This window comes from Falco punctatus (genome assembly GCF_963210335.1).
Source record: "Falco punctatus genome assembly, chromosome: 12".
In the NCBI taxonomy this organism is placed as follows: domain Eukaryota; kingdom Metazoa; phylum Chordata; class Aves; order Falconiformes; family Falconidae; genus Falco; species Falco punctatus.
In genome coordinates, this window is record NC_137592.1 from 19,293,281 (window position 1) to 19,311,643 (window position 18,363).

An 18,363-nucleotide genomic window follows, 5' to 3' on the forward strand; every position below is an offset into this window, starting at 1 on the left:
TTTCGACCTGTTACATTGCTGCAAATTAGTACTGACATTCAAAACAAGACAACAGTAGCAGAAAAAAAACCAAAACACTGTAGCAGCAGAACCATCGATGCCACCCTCCTTGGCAGAAACCTGTCACTGACCCATGCACCATCCAGCTTCACAGCAAGACATTAGACTGCTTGATTCAAACAGTCCAGACTCTTGTCCTGCCACTATTGACAAGTGCAGCCTAAGGCAAGCAACTCTTCTCATCAAAGATACCCAAGTAAAATCAAGACTGAAAGCCTTAACTTAATCGTAACTGCAGATTCAGCATACGCAATGAAACCATTTCATTGATAGTCTTCAAAACACATATCCCCCGTTTAAAAACTGAAATAATTTTTTCAGAAACATACAAATTAAAATAGTCTCTGCAGCAGGTATTTGTGGTGGTATGTGCTTTTTTTCTTAATTAATATAGCTCTGTAGCATTGAATTTATCTTTTTTTTTGTTAAAGAAGTCAGAGTAAAAGGACATTGACTTAGTTCCCTACAGGTGAGTTTAGAATATAGTGATTGAGTAGCAGGACAAGAGTTATCACCATCATTTTCAGATGATTATGGTAGTTACAATAGAAAAGCAGCAGGCAGAACATCTCCCCTGACCTGGAAGAAGCCAATCTACCCTTGAAAAGGGCATTGAAGAGTTGCAGATACAATGGGCTTGTAACAAAAATGGAGAGATTTTCTGTAACTGATTAAAAAAGTCAACTTAAGCAGTAAAGCTGCCATTAGAGCATTTAAGGAAACAGCGACCTTGAGGGGAAAAAAGCCACATGCAGACAGTAAGCGGATCTCAACACACAGTGGCAAAACACTTCATTGGCTTTTACTGACTGACACTGTGCAGTTTTGTGTTAGAAAATACCTTCCTCACAATCTAAGTCAGCACACAAATAAATGACAAGTAATTTTTCAACACCAACAGTGCTTTGTACTGTAGCAGAGAGAAGCTACACTTTGTTACATTTCCTCCCTATTAAAAATGAATTATGCAAAGTTCAAATAAATTTAAAGAAGAAAATACACCCTTTTATCAAACCTGTTCTGAAATTTCTGTTAAATTCTTGGTCAATTACAAATTGCAAGTTAAAACAGTCAAAGTGGTTATATCTTCCCATGATTTTTCAAGTGGCAGAATTTGTTCTTACCTGTAATTGCAACCTTGTAAAAGGTTCTAGTTCAGTGCTGAAAGAATTAGTTTACATTCCTGCTGCCAAGAAGCACATCGCAGAATGACTTGCAAAACCTTGAGATAACAGTCCAGGACACAACATCTGCTTTATTTTGGTACTTCCTAGAAAGGAGGATAGAAAGTAGTTAGCTTACTTGATAGTTTACAACAGATTTGTACATGATTTTTTTCATGAATACAACTTCTTCCTAAATAGAAATGCTTGAATGAAAGCTACGTGTGGACATCAAAAGACCTTTCAGTACACTCTCAAAACAGGATACTAAAGGTTCATGCTAACAAAGCATCAGATTATAATTCCACCCCCACCCCCCCATTTCCTTCACCAGCACAGACTAGCAGTTTCCTAGTTTTGGCTGGGATAGAGTTAATTTTCTTCCTAGTAGCTGGTATAGCATTATGTTTTGGATTTGTACTATGAGAATGATGTTGATAACACACCGATATTTTTAGTCGTTGCCAATTAGTGTTTATACTAAGTCAAAGACTTTTCAGCTTCTCATGCCCTGCCAGTGAGGGGGCTGGAGGGGCAGAAGACATTGGGAGGGGACACAGCCAGGACAGCTGACCCGAACTGGCCAAAGGGATATTCCATACCACACGATATCGTGCTCAGCACAAACTGGGGGAAAACCTATCTGGGTGCCACTGCTCAGGAACTGGCTGGGCATTGTTTTGCAGGTGCTAAGTACTTCATTGTACATCAGTTATTTTGTATATTCAAATTCTTTTATCATTATCCCCACCCCACCCCCCTTTTTTGTCCCATTAAACTGTCCTTATGTCAGCTCGTGAGTTTTCTCACTTTTACTCTTCTGGTTCTCTCCCGTGTCCCACTGTGGGGACAGGGGTGGGGGGGTGGGTGTGGTGAGAAGCCAGCAAGTGCCTAAGTGGTGCTTAGTTGCAAGCTGGGGTTAAACCACAAGCACTTAAAAAGTCATTTAGCCTATTACCTGGTATTCAAGTCCCTAAATTCAGTAACAGAATAGCTTTTGCATGCCTGCTAGCATAACAGCCCTATTTGCTTACTTTTATTCACCTGCCCAAATGACAGAGTACAAATCCTTGAGCATTTGACAAGACTTAAACCCACCATGTGTAGCATGTGTAATTTGTAAACGCTTTATTCTGCTGGCTTAGTCGTAAAAATGCACAAGAGTTTAGAACAAAATCAATAACCTTCAGCTGCAAAAGAATTTCAGCTCCTCTGAAATAAGAATAATTGTTTCTTTAAAAGTAGTTTCTCCAAAAATAACCATAAATTCAGCTTAAAATGTAAAAGTAGCAGATAACTAGCAATTCAGCTCTATGTGTCTACAAAAGCATTTAGGCATCTACCCATTGTTTTGAACAGGATGCAAATACCCAAACTCCTTCATGGATCAGGGACTACACATTTAATCTTATAAACCACTGCATCTTACAAAAGTTACCATGACAGAACACTGGTAGAAGGAACTATTGCAGGAAGAACTCTGGATAACAGCCAGCTTTGTCCAGGGCACGAGGGAAATACAAGCCTTTTTGCAACACTGATGGTTTTAAACTGATTACAGCATTCTGATGAGCTGAATGATTGATAAGGGAGACATATTGCAGACCTTGACTTCAAGCCCACTGATCAAAGAATGGAGTTATGACAACATTTCATTATGTCTTGCCTCTTCCGAACACTAAATAGTGCTTTTCAACTACCAAAAAGTGTCATAAGTAACAAATTGCTCAAAAGAAGGAATATTTTGCTACAGTTTGAAGAAGAATTGTAGGGGTTCAGTAAGTTGTATGCCTGCAACATCACACTGCTGCAAGCCCTGCACTTCCCCAATATTCTCTCTTCTTAGACACCACAACAGGATGGATGGGTTCAAGGAATCAAACACTCCGTCACTTGAGCTCTCCGATTCAGCTTATGAAATGCATGATCCAACAAGCACCAATGCCAGACATGCAGAACCAGCAGCTGCTGCCGATTCAGATTTGCACAGAATATTGTGAAACCATACCTTAACCAGCATCCACTAAATCATTAATGAACTCTGAAAAGGTATTTTGAAAGACCTAGGCAGCAAGTATCCTAAATCATTGTATTGGACTACATAGCAAAACCCCTCCCCCAAAATTTAAAAAGTTTCAGTAAAAAAAAAAAAATTTTCCACACCCAAGAACTTCAGGGAAAAAAATCCAACCAACTAGAACACAAGCAGCACAGATTCACAAAGTTGTACAAAATAGCCTAACTCCCTATTCTGAAATACACCAGTGACTAGGGCATGGACAAAGAATGCATGACCAGAACACAACTCCCTTCAAGCACTGTCTCCCACCTTCAGAAGATCCCGTTAACTAGGAGGGTACATAGTGCTTGCATGGTGAAGTGCTCAAAAGCCTCAGTTCTGATGCTACTCCAGCAGTCCTCAGCAGCAGCTGACTCACAAAAGCAGAGCTAAAGACAAGCATTATGCTTCCCACAAGCAACAGGCTTGACCCCTCCCATACAGGGGATGTAAGAGCATTCATCAGACTAGGGTGAGTTTTAGTCTGCAAACAGGTTTCTTACAGTAGGGCAGATTCAAAGATAGATGTTTTGGGCCAAGAGCATCTCTCCCTAGAATAATGCTCCTGTTTACACAAATTCTACCTACACTAATTCTCAGAAGAGAAGAATACAGCATTCAGTGTCCCAAAACACAAGAATACCTTAAGACATAGAATTCAGACCACTGAACATCGCACAAAGAGGGGACACTACTACTTACTTCTGCACAGCACTCTTCCTTCTCCAAATAAGCTGCACAATGGTTTTTTTCCATATGAAAAGACACTTAGATTCATGACACAACTTTGCAATAACAAACTACTATATCCAGCCCCCAATAATTTGTGTGCCGAAAATGCTCACAATACACAAATGAAATTGTCTTATCCAGATAGCTCATTATAAATTACATTGCAAGAATAAAACTGAATGCTTCCTATTAAAGGCTTAACAAAATTACAACATGTATTAAGCATTTTATTTGGGCTCCTTAGATCTTCGGAATATGGAAACACAATATTTGAGTAAGGCTAGGTTAGTTCAGTGATAGTACTAAGACACCAGTACCCTACAACAGAATAGTTTTTAATTGAGCACAGCTTAAATATTCCCTGGCTAATAAGGAATTTTAATTTTACAGTATTTCCTGCAGAAGGTAAAGACTATGCAGCCAAAGCCATCATATGTAAGTCACTGTTAAAGAACTAAACCCAATATTCAAACCTAAGCACATGAAAAAAAATCATTCAGCCTACAGAAATTTAAAGAATTCTACCATGCTATTTTACAGAAGGATAGGCATCAAATGCTACTCTTCCTGATGATTAAATATATACTTAATAACCCTGGCAGCAAGCGAACCTCAAGCTGACTCCTAACGTTTAATACACACAATACCCACTACAACATCTGGTCCTTCGCAAATTTCCAGACTCTGGTCAGAGAAGCACCAGAAAAAACACCAGATTTATTCTATTCCACAACCAGCTATGACTCTGGATAACCAAATCATTGCTGCTATAAAACAAGTAAACAAACCAACCAACCCACTCCCTGAACACCAACAGAAAGAGCTGTAGTCTAATGTGTCATAACTGACCTTACAACATCACAACACCACCACTACTGATACCATCTCCCAGAACTGTAAACCACAAAAGTTCACACAAAAAGATAGTAAAAGATTTCGCAGAAGTAAAAGACAGCAGGAAGGAGAAGAAAAAAGAGCAATAGTGCAAGCTTACCACAGGTTAGCTAGTATACTGCAACCTCCCAATTGCATGTTCCCAACAGACAGTAAATCCCTCTCCTGAGAGGCACTCATTAGGTTACCCGATTTTTCCGGGAACTTAAAAGCACATACCAAGGGAGTGCACTACTCGTGCTGCAAATTCATGCAGTAGTTCTTCCTTAGTCTACATATATGACAAAGCCCAAACTTAAAAAAAAAAAAAAAAAAAGAGTTAATTTTTGTGTAATTACTTGAGACAACATACAACTTTTACCCTAAAGAGTAAGTTGGTTCTTCCTCTGTAGTAAACAGATAATTAATTATCTCTGCATTTGCTAAGTGGTTCTTGGTTCTATATAAAAACATGAATCAACCAAGACTGGGCAAAGCCTTGATTTGTGTTTGTGTGGGTGTGGGGATCCCCCACCCCCCCGCCCCCTTTTCAAACATGGAAGCAGCATTAAAATGTTCATTATTACAACAGTTAGAAGAGGGAGATTGAACAGAAATTTGAAACTAAAAACTCCATGAAGTAATTTAAGTTCTTTATCCTTTTTGAAGCAGTTGATCTAATATTATGGTTTTGTAAAAAGCGCAATGGTATCTTTCTAGTACATTTTAGAAGAAACACCCAGGGCTTCTTAAAAAGCTAAATGCCTTGAAATAAATTTACTTGGGATTCTGGTGAAAATTTAGTTCAGCAGCTTGAGGTCTGCAGTTCTAACTTCCAACAGGAACATACTATTAGACCACTATTTTACACTCGCCTAAAAACATGGTAATACTATGTATGGACCTAGTATTCTAATTAGGTCCATACCTTTACATATCACCTCACAAATGGTAGACTTAAGCTATAACATCAGAAAGATGGCTTTTCATACATTTTAGAAAAGCTATTCTGAATTTTTTTCCTGCAGTCCTATCTAATACATATTCGTAATGCACCTCTAATTCCTAAAATCTCCGTAATTTTCTTTTAGCTAAGCTTTAGATCGTTAAATTCATATTATAGCTATGCAGATGTCTTGGCAGCAGCAGTAGTTTAAGCAGCAATTGCCCTCCACAGCTCATTCCTGTTTCTGTGCTAGGTGGCTGCACAACAGACCTATATAGTTACACTGGTACAAGTGCATGCCTGAAGCACTGACTGCTCATCTAGCTGATGAGGAACTCAAACTCTGTTGAATTACACAAGCAGAAGATGAAGGAATATCAGAAGCCAGCCTTCCTAAAATTCAGGATACAGAAATGCAATCTACATTTACCTATTGGGAGATTGCTGGCAAGCACTTACTCCTCTGTCCTCCCGTAACAGATCAGTTATGCTTATCATAACTCGAGTACGGAAAGACAGACTCTTCTACCAGTTATTCTGGACAGCTTTTCAAACATCCAGTTTCAGGAGCACTGAAGAAAAAGGTGATCTAACATGCTATACTAAAAATGACGTAAGTACAAAAACCTGAAAACGGAAGTGATCTGACCTTTAGCTCAACTCAGAACAGAGTATCTTCAAGAATTAAAATGTATTGCATTTTTATGTTACTGTCCTTTCGCAAAAAACCCCACCAAAACACCTCAGTTAAAACTACAAAGGAGGATTCTAGCAGAGGACTTCTTCGAACAAACGTGTTTATTGTGGCTACGAGGACTTGCAAGCCCTTCTTCAGAAAAAGTTTTAACTAGCCTCTCACATCTTACATCAAGGCTATGGTCTAAGTTCTAGATATACATTATGCTTTTCATGTTGCAGATTGGGGAAGATGTGTACATATTCCTCATGGGTATGTGTTTTGTTTTTTCTTAATGCAAAGGGCAGAGCCTGCAAACACTCGTCTTCCTGATGGAGATTCAAAATTCCATGTCAAACGCACCAGGAGTGACGTGCATGGGCAACGTAAGATCATGTTTGCTGTTACTGAAGTGCCTGTCTTTTGAGCACATCCCCATGGTGTTTCCCCATGAGGTAAATTTATTATCATCTTACTAGCTAGAATGCCCATAGGTAGCAATAGCTAATGAGTCAGTTGGAAACCATCTGTCCATTTGTTGTCTTTGTGAACACCTGGCCTTCAAATCAAAGTTTTAAAAAAATACACTCACTCCAGGTGGATTACTTAGATTTTGTATATATCCATCTGCTTAAGACAAGCAGAAATCACAGCCTGAGCACTGGTTAAACATTCTGAGAAAGAATCCACCACACCTGTCATCTGATAACATTACAGGGCACATCTAGTCAGATGTCCTCCGGTCCAAAACTGCACGTCCCCTAAAGCACCCCTCACTTCACGAAGCAGTGAACCATCTCATCCACTCCACCTACTACAGCAGTGCTAAAAAGCATACAGAGTTTGTGATTCCTCTCCCCAGGAGAGGAGCAAGGTGTTACCAAACTATGGTATTATTCAAATTCAGAAGTAAACTTGCAAGTAAAAATTTCGCTATTGATTATGCCATAGAAAGGGCTTAGATAAGCCTTTCAAGAAAACATCTTAAGACCATAAAGAACTCTTCCAAAATCAGCTGTCAGGAAAATCAGAGAAATTTCAGACCAGTTAACTCTGCAGCAAGTACGCACATCCGGATAATAATGAAACTCCATTGTTACAGACTTCAAAACATTGTAGGACAAAGAGGTAAAAAACTTGACATAGTTGTCTACTTTCATTGCTAAGACAGCAAAGGTGACAGCTCTGAAATTTTAAGATGCTCTAACTGTAGGATAGTCGGGACATTTGATAGTTTTCAAAGGATTAATGTAATTGTCTTTCGTAGGAAATGCTCACCAAGGGTAAGAACAGGTTCTCTGCAGAAGGCTATCTCAATAATTCCTCTCTGAACAGCATTCAGTGATTTTTAAGTCATCCAAGAGCTAGAGTTCCCAAAAGTTAATTTTTATCTGGGTGGAGAATCTCACCCCAGCACCTAGTGGCTAGCAATGCATTTATAAGCCAGCTTTTCAATCAAGTCTTGCTAGTATCATCGAAGCCAATAAGGAGTTTTTTATCCTCAATACCACATCTCTTATTCCTGCTGCACCTGGCAGAAAAAAAAAAAAGCTTAAACCTGGTTTCTACATGTCTATCAGTACGGTATTTAGAGCCAACATCCCACAAAAGATCCTCAAAGGCACAACAGCATCCCATTTTGTCTATGCGGGGAATCAAGCCATTACGATATATACATGCCAACTAATCACATTTTTTCCTATCTTACATGTATAATACATACAACCCTAAGGGGGACCACGAGTAAATAAAAAATTCAGAAGGAATTTAAACTCCACAAAGTGGAGCAGAAAACAAGCAAAAAGATCAAAGTTACAGTATTTCATTTAGCACCAGCTGCAGAAAATATAGCAAGAATTCCCAAATGTTCGTATGTCTGACAATGGCAGAAACCAAGCTGTATCAAATTTAGAAGGGATAGCAAGATTGGTTTTTTGTTTCTTTGAATATAATACTGATGATTAGGGGAAGGACTTCCCCTCTCTCCAAGAAAGTTCTTATTCTTCCCTCATCTTCTAAGGATAAGTCTTCAGCCATAAATGAACTAAAGCCAAGCCATCACAGCAGATAAAAAAAAAGATCTGACACTGCTGATGTGTAGACAGTTACAGGAGGCATAAATCCTCTGCCACTATGTAACTACTTGGATCTATTTGTGCGCTTCTTTAGCCATGTTACCACTTGCTAGATTCATATACAAAAGGAGTTAAGTAAAATTCAAAAAAAGTTCATTCAACACCATAATAAAATCACCATCACATTCAAATTAGTAACATAAGAACACCAGTACTATAAGCTGCCAAATATTAACACTTACTGTGCTATAGGCATTTTAATGTTTAGTGCGAAGGACCACTTGGAAGGAGATAATTCAAGAATCTTACGTCAACTAACAGCCTACACACACACCATCTTCCAAAACAACTAACTTAAATAATACAGGAATTGAAGGCTCCAAATAGAAATTGTTAAAATACATAGTTATTTTTACACTTCAGTTTCAGAACATTTTTTTTCTTAGTCTCTTCAATGTTAAGAATTTTTTCTATCTACTAGCAAAGTTACTTCACTAACAGCACTGCAATTAGTATGAAGAGAATCAACACTTAGAAATGCAGTTATAAACAAACACTTAAGAGAAGCAGCAGATCCTACATGATATGAAATTATATACTCCCATACTATAACAGGATCAATATACCTGTAATCACATGACACATAATAATCAACCCACAGTGTGGTACAGAAAGTTAGATTTCCAATCACAGATGGCTTGTCACACTACTTCAGAGAACACAGTATTACCCCCTGCACTTTTATAGCATGCTCTACTTTTCCATCAGGCTAGAGAAACTTTTTAAGAAAACGTCTGAAGTCTAATTAAAAAAATTACTATTCTAGGAACTCTGGAGTGAAGCAAATTTCCATTACCTTTTTTTCTGGCAGCAGGCTCCAGTATCGTTGCCTGGACACATGGAATCTTTTTCAGGTGTCTGCATTGAGGCTATATGAACTGCTTCACTTGTCATCTAAACAGAGGAGTACTTGGCAAGAAGCAGCTATTTGGCAACTTGCAAGCTTAAATACTCAAAGTTTTGTTCAATTAGTACTGCAACTTCAGTTTCACAATAAATCACTTGGACTCACTTTCAATCAATACAGTTTAAACTCTTCTTGATTTGCAATATGTATTTCAATGCTGAAGTTTCAGACACATCTATTGAGTTATAACTGTTTTAATTTTGCCACTATGCAAGTATCAATGTGTGTCGAACTATACCTGCAAAAATTCAAAGGGCAATTTTGTCAATAAGAATGTTAAAACTAACATGCAAGAAGACCATGCCAGTTTTCAAGAAATCAACATTAGAGAGGATGCTTAAGGACATTACAGGCAGTCAATGCAGTAATGATAGGTCCACACAGGCTTGACAGCAAAAAGGATTCCGGGAAGCAGGCATGTTAATAATTCAACATTCATTTTATGCTACTCATCAGGTCAGACATCAGCTGCAGGCAAGTTTGGATAACACAGATTAAGATACCATCTCCAGCTCTGCCAAAGATTACTGCTCCTGTAAGACATGCCCCTGTTGGGCTGAATGGTGATGGGAACATCTTGGCACAAAGACTCATAAAAAACCACATTAGCTGTAACAAAGGGGCAGACACCCTACTCTGTCATCCCATTTACAGAGGTGGCACATCAAGATATTTTAAAACTGTTACCATCTTTCAGAGCTGACACCTCAGCCTTAGCACTCCAGTACATGTAAAGCTTAACCTGCATGTATTCTATACTAGGTTTAACAAATCATCTGACTTAAACTAGGTATCCATAAAAAACTAATATCAAGGCACACAAAGGAATACCCTTAAGTATTCAGGCTTTTGCAGAACCACTGAAAGAATCTGATGAATTTAGCAATTTAAAAAGAGAAGTAGGCATGAAGCTAGGGGATTACCCAGGTAATTCACTATAACCTATTACATAAAAGAACCACCACAGTCACAACAAATTAGAAATAGGGACATGGATAGAAGACTGCTGATCTGAGCCTTCAAAAAGGTGCTGAATTCATCACAGTGAGTGCCAATTTTAGTAGGTTTCCACACACCCCAAAACTGAAGAGCTAGCATTAGGCAACCAGCTGTCTACATTGAGTGCTACTTGTACCTTCCAGTCCCCAAAATATCTCCCACATCCTTCTGAGAGACTCCATGTGTTTCCAGCACTTGTTCTATGGCTGGACACCATGGCCTTGTATTCCCCTTCTTACAAAAACTACTGTTTCTGCAAGGGATAGCCATGTGCCTCTCCATTCTTCTCATCCATACTTCAGTCCCTCCCTTTGAGTACCATGAGCATGATGCTCGATCAGTCAACAGGACAGTCCATCAACATTCTTCCCAAGACTTACCCCTCTGGAGGAAATTCCACTCTGCTACAGATTTTATCCTCCTAGTCCTTTATTATAATATCCACTGTTCCCTGGGACTGGTGTGGGAATGACAGAACAAGAATTATTAAACATTTTGTTAAACTGTGCATGGAAGCTGAAGGCAATAGCATCACTCTGTTGAATGATGTTAATGGTTCCTACCACCCGACTGCTGCTCTAACTTGCAGACAGATGACAACTGTATACCTTCTTGAAGCTATGGCTTTATTGAAAGAAATCCATCTATCATTCCTTCCAAAACACAGCAAACCTGCCCTCTGAATCCCAATTATTTCCTGATATTTTGAAATTGACTGGAAGTGTCACTCAAGAACTAGAATATTGCATTCACAGAGAAATTAAAGCTCAGCACAGGACCTTAAAGTAAACCAAAAAAGAGTTACTAAGACACTGCCGCTTTAGCAAGACATTCCATTTTATATCATGCATCTTAGTGTATCAGTTTTAGAACACCTATGCTACCCAAAAGACAGCTTCGCATAGTAAATATTAGTTACAAGAACACAGCCACAGCTAGCTTATATGTCTCTGATAATTAGTGTATTTCCACAGAATTATGCAGAAGTATTTAATACTTGAATATTCATAAAATTCTGCAGGAAAGTATAATATGCAAGAAGCCAGGAACTCAGAAACAGCACCATTTCGCAAGCCTCAGTATTCATGCTTTTTGTCATCTGATCACAGACAATTTTGAAAGTCTTACCTTGAACGTAGTACAAAAGTCAAATTTCTTCCAGATCTTTGTCCTTCTGACAGATTCACTTTAGAGACTCTTCCTTGTATATTAGGGGTGAATAAAGCAGAAGAGCCTGCAAGTCTGAAAGCAGTAAGATGGAAGAATTGACCAGTTTCTCTCCTAGTTCAACACAATATTCAACAGCATCTATAGCTCAAGAATTGCTTACTAGCATCTTCTAGACTGGAACTAAATAAATGAACTGCTGGAAGTGGCCAAGTTAGTCAAGAAGTTCCTACTTGTCTAAGGTGATGCAGCAAAAGATCATGTGAATGCCTTTAGCTTGTTAAGAGGTGAAAGTCTTAAGTGACCTAAGCTACACTATTCAATGGCCAATACTTGCCAAAAAAACCCCTCCTACTGTCAATACATACCACTTTTATAGACACTGTGTAAACAAATCCATTTCCAATCCAGGAATATGTACAACCACGTGACAGAGAGCGCCTGCATACACTTAACGTGTACACATGCATGATTAAGCGTAGAGAGGATGGAAAAATCTAGCACCCTAATGCAGCTGTTTACAAGAATATATTCTGATTCTGGAGTCAAAGGAAAAAGACTAAAAGTTGAGATTCACTTACTCCAAAGCACAGAAACCATGACAAAGCAGCCTGTTACAAGCCACTGCAGATATCTTTCAAAGCAAAAGCAGAAACACACATTCACTAAAATTGTCGTGGTTACTAGAAAGAAACAAAGTTGCTTTTCTCACACGAGAAGGGCTATCACAGTTACAACCACAGTACCTAGGCACACCAGTATGTAATTTCTGTGGCACGAATCTGCCTAAAGCCTTCTGGTTTTGAGATGTCTTCACGTAGCATCTAGGACGACAGTTTCTTTTCATAGGCCTGGGCAAAGAGGGAAGTGAACCAGTTTCAGAAAAAAATTATTTTCCTTTTCCTGTATCTATCTTGCCCCCAGTAACTTCCAACAACAAATGCTCCACAAACTGCTTTAGTTTACCACAAGGTTCAGAATAATGGGTGGACGGCAAGTGAGAAACAAGACATATTGGTCACTATAAAGTTCTAAAATTTATTTTTCAACACCGAGAAAAAGTATTTTTCCTGTCTTTCTTAATTAAATGAGCTTATTCAGTGAATCTATCCTGCTTATTCCATGCTTACCGAATAGGTAGATTTCAACTAACTAATACATAGTATCAAAGATAGTCAATGAAAGTAACTGATTATGTTCAAGCTATTTCATGTAGAAGCACTAGAAAGAAACGCCACTTGCACAAGGAATGAAGTTTCCAAATAAAACAAGATGTATTCATTACTTTGGCTAATGACTCAGAGTAGAGGGGACCTAGAGGGTCATCTAGTTTAAATTCAAAGCATAGTCAACACTGAACTCAGTCCCAGGTGCTTTGGGCTTTAGCCATTCAGGTCTTGAAAACCTCCACAGAGGCTTACAGGTTACCTCGTATAATCTCTTAAAAATCACCCTTACAGTAAAATTTTTCAGCATATACCCACCCATCTCAATTTATGATCACTGTCTCTTTTTTTCCCACTGGACACCTCAATAAAGAGACTGGCTCTATCTTCTTGGTATTTATCCTTGTATATACCAGATCATTGCTACTAGGTCCCTCCTAAGCACCTCTTCTCCAGGATAAAGGCGGCTACAAAAAGCTCTCAGCATCCCCTCACAGGTCACATAGTCCAGCCCCATGACCACCTTGGCAGACTTGCCCAAAGTTTATTGATGTTGTTCTTGTTTGGGGTAGGGAGAACAGGAGCAAAACTGCACAGACTATCACAGACGCAGTCTGGGAACATCTAGAAAAAATGCCAGCTAAAGGGGAATAAATAACCATTTTAGTCACTTCCAGGGTAAACTGCTGACTTGTATTTATCCTACTGTTCACCAGAACCTGGTCCTGCTCAGTAAAGCTACAACCCAACCAGTCTGCAGCACTGCAGGAGGGTTACTGATGCTGGAAGCAGGCCTTGGCACGTACCCTTGTCGGACTGCATTAAGATTTGAACAGGCACACTCCTCTAGTATTTCCAAGTACTTCAAGATGGCCATCCTGCCTCTGAGCCACCCAGTTCTGAGTCTACCACAAACCTGACCAAGGTGCATTCCACCTCCTCCTCACAGATAATGACATTAAAAAAGAAAAGTAGGTCACAGCACACCCTTGAGGAGCTCCAGCTGTAACTGCTGTCCAGGCAGAGCATGAACCATCAGCCACCCTTCAAAATGACTCTTCAACCAGTTTTCACTTGCCTAGTCATCCTCCCATTCAGACTGTAAACAGGAGTATGCTGTGGGACACTGTAAAAAGCCTTGCTAAGGTCAAAGTAAAAAAAACATCCACTGCTCTCCCCACAGCTGAAAACCTGGTCATTTGACAGAAGGCAGTCAGGCTGGCCCAGCACGACTGACCCTTGGTGAAGCCATGCTGACTATTTCTAGTCACCTTCTTCAAGGCTCAGAAATGTTTTGCTACAGGTTGATATAAAAAAATTATTGATAGTGCTACCCAAGTAAAGCAGTATTCCATGTTTTTATCAAGTGAAATAGAAAGTTTTCTTTACCATGTAAAATAGCTAGGATGCCTGAAACAGTAAACATGAACCATCTCTAGGCTTTAACAATTTGCAAAATTCAAGTGTCCCAAAACCTCAATGTAAGAGCTCTGTGCATAAAAATAAGCAGGTCTTAACAAGTGAACAGAGCCATCATACAACTGAGTTTCTGGCTAATTTTCAAAGTATCTGGCAACAGGACAGTAATAGCAGACGTTATAAAAGGAAAAAAATCGGTGTTCATAACTACCTAAAATTTGTTATAGAAACTGGTGGCTGAGAACGGGAAGAAGAAAGGAGTTGAAAAGAATAGCAAGCGGTCAACAAAATTTAAGTATGTTTCATTATGCATATTAGAAAGAATTTCTGAGATTCAGATTGCTTATATCTTTTCAGATTATTTGAATTTCTCTTGGACTTTATTGAAAGAATATTCACTTCACTGAACCTCTGAACTTTAAAAAATTCAGGAACTCCTGGACACAGAAAACAGTCAGTGCCTGACAAACAACTGTAAACTCTAGCCTCTACCAGTGATAAGATTACTCGTATTTCACCCAAAATACTTCAGTCACTTCGCAGTTCCCCAAAACTTATGCTTAAGGCAGGGAGTAGATATATTCCAGCTCCACATTCAGCAGTGACCAATGCCAACTCTGTTGTATTCTCATGTGCCTACAGAATAAAGATATTCTTGTCAGTAAGTGGTGAGATTTAATTAAACCAGAATGACTGCTGTGAAGGGAGTCATATCAACATCTGTAGCAGGCTACACATTCGGGGGAAATCCAAAAGAGGAGATGGGCATTTTTAATTTAGTTATAATAGAGGTTGTAATGTAACTGCATGTTTTTACTTTACGATTGCAACATAGCTGGTGACACTGCTAATGCATAACAAGTCAGTTATGTGACTTTCAGTGTGGTCTTCTCTTCATCAGCAGTAATTCCAAGTAAATTTAGGACCTCCACTTGCAAGATAGGTCACCAGGTATCCAGACCATTAGTATTAACCAATGTTAATAACTACAACTTAAAAAAAAGAACCTCCTTTGAGACATCTCAGGGTGCAGTCTTACAAAAAATTAGGCTAAGCTAAACCAACAACTGCTGTAAGCCCGCTTCCTGCCATGTGTACTTTCTACTCCAACTTTTGCATCAGTAGTTGCTATCACATCCTCATGTAGCAAGCTGATTCAAGCAGCTAAACCACAGGGAAATTAGCAAGAGATACCCCAACATACCCCAGGACAGCAGAGGCAATCAAGTATCAGCATGAGAAGGAAGAGGAGCCCCTGGTCAGAGGCAGAAGACTGCAGAAACACAGCAGCACTAACATACTTAGGTAATTATGTAAGCAGCTCTTTCTTAATGAAAGTCAAGACTATGAGCGGGTTCCAGAACCAAATGCCTGAGTGCACGCAGAGGCCTAACAAGAACTCTCTTTTCTGTACTGTATCAACACGGAAGAGTGGTGGAAAAACCAAATTATTTTAAGGACCTTTAACTAAAAAGAGGAATACCAGATGCTCACCAACTAGACAGCATGTAGCAGGAAGCAGTTTGGGTAGAGGGAATGAACTCCCTGCGGTGATGAGACAAACACAAACCTATATTGCATACTTCCAGCCAGCTTCCAAGATGTTACATCAATTGTTTTTAAACATCTGTGAAGAAACAACAACAGTGTCCAGCTGACAAAGAAAGCAGATATACCTAGTGCCCAGCGCTCTCACTGAGGTAGCATAAGATTTAATGACTAGAAATCAATATAGAAGAAATTCAGAATTAAAAGCTTAGTTTCAACTGAATTATATGCTAGCTACTTCTTTAACTGTGCTTGGTTTACCTTTGTCCTGTCTAGGTTTAAGGCACTACACTTTGGCAGTTCAACTAAACAAGCTTTACTGCTTTTTCCCCCTCTTAATGAAAAAGTTATTCTGGGTCACATCAGTCCACTCTAGCTTTCCTTTCCTTCTCTGAACATGACAGTTTAGTCCAAGTACATCCTTTCAGTCACCCGAAGACCTTGTAGGAATCTTTGCTTCCTCAGCAACAGTGATGCAAGTCTACCAATTCCATAACACCTTAAATCCATAATAAGAATAGATCATGCCATGCACTAAGTTTTCCACTGTCTGCAGGACTTTTTACACAGTTCAGGGTGAAAAAAAACCACAACTTTTACACAGTTCAGGAAAAAGCGCTATAGACTAAATTCCTCCAATTCACTCTCAACCCCTGTCAAAAAAGAGACACAACAGGAGGAGAAAACGAGCTCAAAGAAACCACACATCAACAAAAATAATGAGAGAGAAAGAAGACTAAAGCAGTCCTCCCCATTTCACTGAGCAATACAGGTGTCAGCAGTGAGTTTATACTTGTTGTTTTTTACCCGTACCAGTATCAGAGAGTCACGATACCTCTGAAAGGCAAATAATTCCAGTAGGCTAGTGGCAGACAGCAGAACTTTTTAATAAAAGGTTGCTTATCTGTTGATAAAAATCTTTCACATGATGAATAGATGAATGAACAGAAAACAGAACCCCGTGATAAGAGAATAAGGAAGAACACTTCTCTATGAGCTCTGCCTACTCAAGTGTTCTCTGGATTAGCTTAAATTCTCAGCGAATTTATGACTGCAATTCTTTAGAAAGAATTGTAGTTCTCTTCAAGAACACTACTTTTCATTTCCTCTCCTGTCTCATTTCAGTTTCTCTCCTGCAGTAACAGTATCAGACTTTGAACCAAGGAAAGGAGAGGAGGAACACTAAGAAAGAATCAACAGTTCTGAAACTGGAACAAAATAACTGTACAGAAGAAAGTGCTCACAGGTAGTCCAGGTTGACTGGTTCTTTTTGTACTGCGCAATATCTTGAGGTGATTACTAAAAAAGGTAAATAGCAGAAAAGTATGATGGAGATTCCAATACAGTGTTCCAGGACCATTATTTTAGAAATGTTTTGGGCACAAATCTGACCATTCATGATGGATATAAGCTGTCATGTCTGCTTTGTACTACTTTGTCTGCTTCTCTTTTAATCAGTGTTTCAATAAACAAACAAGACACAGAGGAAGAAACAATATGGAGAGACATATTAATAAGTTTTCCACATGAACTTTGTATTCTTTGTGAAACTGACAACATAACCAGGTTTCAAGTCTGGACAAACCTTAAGAGACCTTGAAAAAAACTTACTTAAATTATCAAATTGCTACCCCCAAATTTTTATTTATACAAAACACATTTTAATCTGGTAACTCTGAACAAAACAAAACAGTGAAAAAAGGTAACTTCAAGTAGTAAGTGACTAGTACTTCTCCTAGATGGAGCCCTACTTTCCCTCTGTACAGATTCAGAAATACGGAAAACTTCAGACTGAGAAGGACACTGTCATTAAATATATCTGTATATACAGTATCTTTCAAGGAAAACTTTTCCCAAATATAAATTAAAGGGTTTTAAAAATACAATTTCAGAGTACTTTCCCCAGTGACATTTTTCTGACCATGTTAAATTCTATTCCCTGCAATTGGCAACAGCAGCACACAAGTTCATTTCAAGAATCCTGAAATATACTGGAATTTTATTTCTTCCCCTCTGACTCCCTAAGTCAAATCCCATTTCACTTCACGTTAAAAAAAAATCATCAGAAATTTTTTTGACAACTAAAAAAAAAAACTACCAAAACACCACCTTATCCCTTTCCCTCCAGAAGTCCAACTTCTAAGTTAAAGGCATTCTTTTTTTCTTTAAATTCAAACAGTACTGCAACAATAGCAAAAACCACATAGTAAGCTGTTACAGTTAAGAGCACCTACTATTTTGAGTTCATGAAATATTTTAGAGTTCTTCTTCTCTGGCCCAGAATTGCTTGTGTTTGGTGCATTCTAGTTAATAAACTGACAAGTTATTCTATTGGATTTTATGTCACAAGCTAGATATTGATTCTCAACAGCTCAACCTTCATCACTCTTACACTTCAAATATAGTAATAAAACATACAGAAGCGCAGACATCATCCAGCATAAGGAAAAACAAACAGGAAACAGAAGTGAAAAATCACATTGTTCACTATAATATAAATGTAAGACACAAGA

At 38.7% G+C, this 18,363-nt stretch overlaps 1 protein-coding gene across 6 annotated transcripts in view; it reads right to left on the reverse strand.

Moving 5' to 3' along the window:
• Nucleotides 1-18,363, reverse strand: part of PPM1B (protein phosphatase, Mg2+/Mn2+ dependent 1B) — a 62,532-nt gene that overhangs the window by 34,117 nt on the left and 10,052 nt on the right. For 3 of the 6 annotated variants that reach the window (XM_080408603.1, XM_080408602.1, XM_080408598.1), the window contains exon 2: nt 1,185-1,330. The gene's annotated coding sequence lies outside the window, so the exon portion shown is untranslated. Of the gene's footprint in view, nt 1-1,184; nt 1,331-9,440; nt 9,790-11,678; nt 11,793-18,363 lie in introns of all 6 variants that reach the window. The other 3 variants (XM_080408601.1, XM_080408599.1, XM_080408600.1) reach the window with 3 other exon arrangements.